Source organism: Musca vetustissima, unplaced genomic scaffold, assembly GCF_032173495.1.
Source record: "Musca vetustissima isolate MV318-11 ecotype Yass unplaced genomic scaffold, APGP_CSIRO_Mvet_v1 utg69289, whole genome shotgun sequence".
NCBI classification, from domain to species: domain Eukaryota; kingdom Metazoa; phylum Arthropoda; class Insecta; order Diptera; family Muscidae; genus Musca; species Musca vetustissima.
Genome location: NW_026887205.1, coordinates 55,789 through 64,201, shown reverse-complemented (window position 1 = coordinate 64,201; position 8,413 = coordinate 55,789).

Below are 8,413 nucleotides of genomic sequence, written 5' to 3'. Positions count from 1 at the left end.
TTTTTGGTTACAATGTTTGTCTTGGTCTAATTTTCAGTATTTTGGGGATTTTGGTCGTATTTTCCCACCGAATTGACTGTAATTTAGTACTTTGAGTTCTTAATAGGTTCCAAATCCCCCCACTAAAAATTATAAATATAAGTCTATTTTTTCTGGTAGCTCCCATATAAGGGTACCCCCAAATTTCGGTATTTTGGGGTTCTTGAGCGCGTTTTTCAACCGAAATAACTGAAATTTGGTATATTGGATTCTTATTGGGTACCAAATATCTTCACTAAAAATTATAAATATAAGTCAATTTTTTCTGGTAGCCCCCATATAAAGGTACCCCAAAACTTTGACATTTTGAGGTTCTTGAGCGCGTTTTTCAACCGAAATCACTGAAATTTGGTATTTTGTAGCCGTATATGGAAACAAATCTCCTTACCAAAAATTATTAATAGTCAACCCCTTTTAGGCGTAGTCCCCATATAACCCCATTTTTTATATTTGGTTCTAACACTCTGTTGTAATCATTTCACCTGCGAAGGATATCTAGATAAAAAACTAGAACGTACGGCTCGATAATGGACTACATGTGAACTATAGCCCGTATTTAGGCTTAGCCGTAGCCCATGTGTGGGCATGGACCGATATTCCCCAAATTTTTTATTAAAAATTATTGTTTACATAATCGGTTTGCAGAAATGTCGGTATAGGTCCATTTTTGGTATGTTCCCTATATTTTCATTTCAATAACCTGCCAGTATATCTATGGTGGAGGCGCTTTTTCACTTGTTAATATTCGAATTAAGATTTCTCGAAATCCTTGCATTTTTGGTTTATGGTGCCCTTGGCAATATAATGGCTGATATAAATGTGAAGAATATTTTTTCTAATACGTTAACCGTCTGTCGGCTCTCTGAATGGGTTTTAATTGAAAACTTATTTAAAATTAAAACGGGTATTTATATGTTTTTTTAAGATTTTTAAATATTCTGATCTGATATAGACCCGTTTTAAATGAGTTTTCAATCATTTCTTAAAAAAGGGCCTGAAAAGACCCCTTTCATAGAGTCGGTTAAGGGTTAACGTATTAGACAAAAAATGGTGCACCAAAGACCCTGAAAATCTTTCGATTTGCACGAATTTTGGCATAGCGTACTGAATTATGTCCAGAATGATGTGTGCCAAGTTTCGAGAAAATCGGTTCAGATTTAGATATAGCTCCCATATATAGTTTCGCCCGATTTTTGGTAAATGGTGCACCAAAGTCCCTGAAAAACTTTTGATTTGTACAAGTTTTGGCATAGCGTACTGAATTAGGTCAAGAATGATGCGTGCCAAGTTTCGAGAAAATCGGTTCAGATTTAGATATAGCTCCCATATATAGTTTCGTCCGATTTAAGGTAAATGGGGCACCAAAGTCCCTCTATAACTTTCGATTTGGATGAAATTTGGCACAGAGTACTGAATTAGGTCCAGAATGATGTGTGCCAAGTTTCGAGAAAATCGGTTCAGATTTAGATATAGCTCCCATATATAGTTTCGTCCGATTTAAGGTAAATGGTGCACCAAAGTACTGAATTGAGCCTAGAATGATGTCTGGCAAGTTTCATGAAAATCGGCCCAGATTTAGATATAGCTTCCATATACATATTTTCGTCCGATTTTAAGTAAATTGTACATCAAACTCCTCATGTTTGTCAGATTGACATCAAATTTTGCACAACGTACAAAATTGAGCATATAATAACGTAGTTACGTTTTCTAGAAGTCGATTTGTTTGAAGTCGATTTTCATACTTTTGTCCCAAACGATAGATCTAGTCCGATTCACATTTAGATAAATATCAGATATTTTATTTCATCCAATTTCATGTTAATAACGCTCTTTAATATACCTATGGTGGTGAAGGGTATCATATAGTTGGCCCCGTCCGACTTTACTACTTTCCTTACTGGTTCATATTAGATTATCTTCAAAAAAAAAAAAAATAGTGAACAACTTATTTATCAGCTGCGGAACAACGTTCGTACATTCCCCACTAAAACGTGTGCTATTACGCTAATTTTGCCATCAACGATAAAAATTATTAAAGGTAATCAGTTGAACTGAATGTCACTACTATTCCAATTTGTTTATCTACAGAAGTGTGAGTTCCACACAAAAAAATAATAAACACAATTTACATACATTCATATTTGTCACTGCATTCAAAAATGCTTCAAATAGTTTTATTTTGATATCGCAAGTTGACGAGTATTTTAACCCGTTTAGTTGAAAACATTCGCCTCCGATTCTAATGCTAAATAAACAAATCGCACTTAAATAAGAAACAAAAAAAGAAAAACGCTGAAGAAAATAAAAGGGCAAACGTCTTGAATGTTATCGAGTTGATAAGAAATGTTTGTATTATTTTTTTAATGGAAAATATAATTTTGAATTGTCAGCAATTAATTTAAACTCGTCAGCAGAGTTGCCAACATTTTGTTAAATCTTATCGCATAGGGACAAATTACTTACTTTCGGCAAAGACCTCGGATTCAAAGTAAAGGGGGAAACATAGGAGGATATAAGCATGGCATGTTAGGTTGGCATTGTATAAAATGTCAATTTATAAAGGGATATCAGAGTCAAACATGATTTATGCATTATTCTTTTACATTAAACAAAACCAACTTAACATTTCATGCCTGAAGGTCCTCTTATGTGCTTCTCCCTTAATCATGAGTGCCGATTGGCACGAAATTTTGCATAGATTAGGGAATTGAGATTAGAATAGCGGTTTTTGAGATTTGTTCATATCGGATCGTTCGATTTCGTGTAAATCGTGCCAAAAATCGGTTAAAATTAAAATATAGCTTCCATATCATTTCGACCGATTCCATGAAAATGGTGCATAAATTTCCCATTTCTGCCCGATTGACACGAAATTTGGCATAAATTATCCTATATCCTATGGATTATAAAACTTTGTCGATACAGTAATACTATTCTGTAACTCTTTAACGACAGAATTACCTACGATTGTCGGTCGTCTTGAGAAATTCAAAGAATTATTGGACCAGATGTAAGATATTGAAAAAGTAGCTCTCGTGCTCATGAGGCTGGTCTTGATTGTTTTCGCCCCGTAAATAAACCTCAGCTCGTTTAAATTTTGCAAAGAGCATATTAAAATGAAGCACTGATTTTTTCGGACGAATTCAAATTGAATTGGAGGTGCAGCTATGGAATATCACTTGTAAGGCGGTTAATGGGATGGAGAGTAATCCCAAAGTCCACCTACAGTCAACTTTGGTGATGTCTATATTATTGTATGGGGTGGTTGATCTGCTCCAGAAATAACTCCAATTCAGAACTATTTTGAACCACGTAATGTATCTAGAGTTGGGTAGTTCCAGAACGAACTAGCTCATTGGAACTATTCCGAGAAAGGAACGATCGGAACTAATTCCAGCTCTGTAATTAATATAGTTCCTTTTTTTCTCGTTCTTTTTCCTTTATTCCCATATTCTTCATTCGTTTTTTGTCATTATTTTTTTTAATATTTTTAATTATTTCTAAAAAAGTATTTTGTGCTTATCGTCCTGCAGTTGAATTCTTTAGCTTCATTTAATTTTTTCTTTTTTGCAAAATTTTCAATTTTTGAATTTATTAAAAAATCAACACGGAACTATGTGAGCGAAAAAGAAAACAAAAAGAACGATAAAAGAGGGAGATTCAAAGGAGCTATGTAGGAGTCGGAACTATATGGAGCAAAGGAATTATAAAGAGCAAAGGAACTATAAAGAGCACAGGAACTATATGGATCAAAGGAACTATTAAGATCGACGGACCTATGTATATAGAGCAAAGGAATTATAAAGAGCAAAGGAAATATTTGGAGCAAAGGAACTATATGGAAACAAAAGAACTATGAAAGAAAGAGATTAAAAGGAATTATGTAGTAGTCGGAACTATATGGAGCAAAGGAACTGTATGGAGTAAAGGAAGAAAAAAGGAACTTCATGCAGCAAAGGAACTACATTAAGGAACTAGTTCCTTTTTAAAAAAGGAACGAGAAAGATCGATCCGCTAACTGAACTAGATTGCCCAACTCTAAATGTATCCATGGGTAATGTATCTTATTTGTAGATTCCAGCTAGATAATGACCTAAAACACAGGTTTGCCACATATTGCACATAAGCCAATGAGATCCGCGTTTTTGAGTGAATATTTATAGGAACTTGTTTTAATAAACATGTATGCTCTCCCTCCAACTTTATATACCCTCCACCATTAGGATGACATTTAAAAAATGTAAAAGTATTGGGTGCTCCTAGGAGAAAACTCATGTTATGATATGATATTGGATATACCGAAAAGGACGCGAGAAAAAGATCATTACCTAATGGGAGCCTATGTTTTATACCAAAACGGGCATCAATATTGACAATTGGGATTTTTGTTTTTGTACAGATATGTGGAGGTACCGTTATATGTGGACTAGACTTACACAATGATAACCCAAAATAAAAAATTACAACCAATTTTTTTGAAAAAAGTGTCAAAAAAATATCGAATGTTGGGGTGTCGTTATATGAGGCCTACCCTGAAAATTTTATAAATATTAATAATTTTTGGTGCGTGCAATGAGAACCAAAAATACTAATTTATAGCCAAATCGGTTGAAAAAAGTGTCCCAAAACTCCAAAATACCGAATAATGGAGTGTATCGTTATATGGGTCTTACCCGGAGACTTGGGTCAATATACATAATTTTTCGTTACGGAAATGTATTATTCAATGATTACCGAAAATACTCAATTACAGCCAATTCGGTTGAAAAAACGTGTCGGAAATCCCCTAAATACAGGGGTGCCGTTGTGTGGGGGCTACCCTGAAAATTAGGTCAATATTAATAATGTTTTGTATGGAAATGTGATAAACAGTAAGAATCCAAAATACTAAAGTGTCGAAAATCGACTAAATGCCGAATATTGGGGCCTACCCTGAAACTTGGGTAGATGTTAATAATGCTTGGTACGAAAATGTGTTATGCAATGAGAACTTGAATAGGATATTTCGGTCGACGTCGACGGTTTGGTGTATAGCTTTAACCCCAAATATTCGGTATTTTGGGGATTTGGGACACATTTTTCAACCAAATTGCCTGTAATTTAAAATTCTCATTGGGTGTGAAATTTCAATGGCATAATTATACAAGGTAGTCTCAGGTAAACATATGTTTCTAATTTTTTCATAAATTTATATTTTGACCTTTATATGTCATATTGATTTATTTCATAAACTCACTGCTTTAACTATAGCCAAAAATGGGATCTCTGGCCCATAATGGCCCAATAATACTTGTTGTAATTCATGCACCCATGGTAATCAATCGTTGATTTAAAATTTATCACATAGTGGTTGTTAAATTTCTTCCCGCCAACAAACTCGACCCAGCTACTTTCACTTTCCCACATTCAGATACGCTCTAACAAACTGTATGGCAATCTCAGCGCAAGAATACAAAACACTCAAAGCGATACAATCCAGAATTCAGTCATCTTCAGGGCAACAGACGGAGTGCATCAAACGCGAACAGACCGCACGGTAATCAAGCAAAAAAAGAGCACAATAAATAATAAAATACGGCTGTTATACACTCCGTCGAGTAAGTGGAAAGATATTCTTTAACAACTGTTGTTTTTACAATAGTAAGCAAGTGTGTCCCGCTACCGATGCATTCGTCGTTATCACCGTTTTGTAATTATTCGGCAGACAAACATCCAGGGAGAAATGTAAATTATTTTCACAACAATAACTGAAAATTTGCGACACGTTGTATTATGAGCAGTACATCGTACTACACGAAACAAGAAAATACACAAGAATAAAGAGAGTGCAAAGTAAAACAAACAGCTGATTGTCAGAATATGCCCACCTTTCTTTCTGTCTCTCATAGCGAAATTCAAACATAAAACAGAAAAGAAAATACGATAGATACTGTTAGTATTCCACAAAAACAAAATAAGAAAAAAATAATAAAGTGCGTGCGTGTGTGCAAAAACAAGAGAACGCGCCAAATAAATGTTAAACATTGAATTCTCTCCATGTTAAATAACTAATTTGAAGTTAAAAGATACGTCTACTTTCTTCATCACGTGTTTGTTGTTGTGACGTAGTGTGTGTACCTGTCGACGACGGCAGGTCATTGTTTTGTTTACTAACTTGTTTTTATTTGTTTTTTATTATTCTTTCTACTTCTTTGTTGTTGTATGAAAGAGATGACGCGATAAAATCACGCTGAAAACAGACACACATGTGGACGTTGTTGCAACAAATCAATAACGTATTATGAACTGGTATTAATGAGTGTAAGCAGTGGTGTTCGTAATAATAGCAATAGTTCAGTAGACTATAGTGAATCACACTGAAAAGTACACATTTGGAGTTTTAATTATAACCGGTAAGGAAATCAGTAAAGTCGAACTGGGTCGTTTATATGATAACCTTCACCATTTTGGGTATATTCTACATATGCGAAAGAACATTGCCATCTGAAACCAATGCTAAAAAAATTTCATTTGGGGAAGTTTAAAGCGTTTAGCTTATAATGGGGCAAATTTATGTAAATCGAGTTAGAGCATTTTGACACACGCTATCCGGTAGGCCGCACTCTTCAAAATTTAATCTCAATCAGACACCCTTTTGAAATATATATGAAAGTTATATCTAAATCTGACCCGATTTCAATGAAATTTGTAAGAGACTAATTTGTATTATCTTCAGTACATTGTACAAAATGGTGTGTCAATTGTACAAACTTTGGGTCTTTAGTGCACCATTTCTATTAAATCGGACGATAAATTTAAATCGGAACCGATTTTCCCGAATCTTAGCACACAAATTTTTAGGCTCAATTCACTGCGCTGTGCCAAATTTCGTGGAAGTCGAAAGATATATAAGGACTTTGGTGCAACATTGCAAATCGAAGCATATATAGGGACTTTGGTACACCATTTACATTAAATGGGCCGAACATATATCGCTGGCTTAACTTGTAAAGGCAACAAGTCCAATTTTCGAGAAAATGAGATTTTGATACAGTTATGTATAAAGAGGCAAAATACATCGATCAAAAAAAAAATAGAGTTATCTCATTTGTTATTGTTGTCGCTGGCTTAACATCATGTATAGGCTGTAAGTCCACTTTTTATTTTGAAGATTTTGGACATGATTTTTAGCCGAATTGACTGTAATTTGATATTTTAGGTACTTGTGGGGTAGCTTACCTTACAACAAAAACTTATCAATATTGGTCCACTTTTTAGGGTACCGCCCATATAACGTTATCCCCAATATTCGACCAGCCTAAATAGCGACGTTTTTACTGGTTTCTTCATATTTTTGAATGAAATATTATTCCAAAACAATCTTTACTCTTTTAGATAATATTAACATATACAAAATCAAAATTATTGCAGTAATTAGAAAATATAATGATAGACAAGTTGTAAGAAAAATACCTAAGTCCATTAAAACATGCAAACTTAGCGACAGAAAAAGCTCTAAGTCCCAAAAAAGGCGTGTATCTCCGCAAATACTTATTTTTTTCATGTTGCCTTTACGCAATTAAATTACACATACAATACAAAAACAAATTGCATTTTCAGATTTAAAAAATCTTTATTCAAAAGAAAGTTTGATTGTTTTTTGTCTCTCCTGAAAAATTGTGAAATATGGACTTGCCGCTTTTACAAGTTAAGCCAGCGATATGAGAGCTATATCTAAATGTGAAGTGATTTTCAAGAAATTTTACACCCATCATTCTAGACTCAATCAGTACACTATGCCAAATTTCGTGCAAATCGAAAGATATATAGGAACTATGGTGGACCATTTCCATTAAATCGGACGAATATATATAACAGCTATATCTAAATCTGAAGGGATTTTCACGAAACTTTGCACACATCATTTTAGACTCAATTCAGTGCGCTGTGCAAAATTTCGTTCAAATCGAACTATAGTGGACCATTTCTATTAAATCGGAAGAAAATATATATGGGAGCAATCTGAACAGATTTTTCACAATTTCAATAGGGTTCGTCCATGCGCAAAAATTTGCCAAATTTTATACAAATCGGATCATAAATGCGACCTGTACTTTGTTTACAATTTAACATATACAGACGGACGAACGGATATGTATAAATCGACTCAGAAAGTGATTCTATGCATATTCTTAAAAGGAACAATGGACCTTTCTCGCTTCCTTTTGTCTGTTACAAAACATATGCATAAATACATAATACCCTGTACCACAGTGGGCTTACGGCGGATAACAGCTCAGTTATGATCGAAGAATTATAAACATTACAATTAACAAGTTTCAAACTACTTGTAACCGGTATAGATTGTCTCAAAAAATGCTTGCCATTTTTT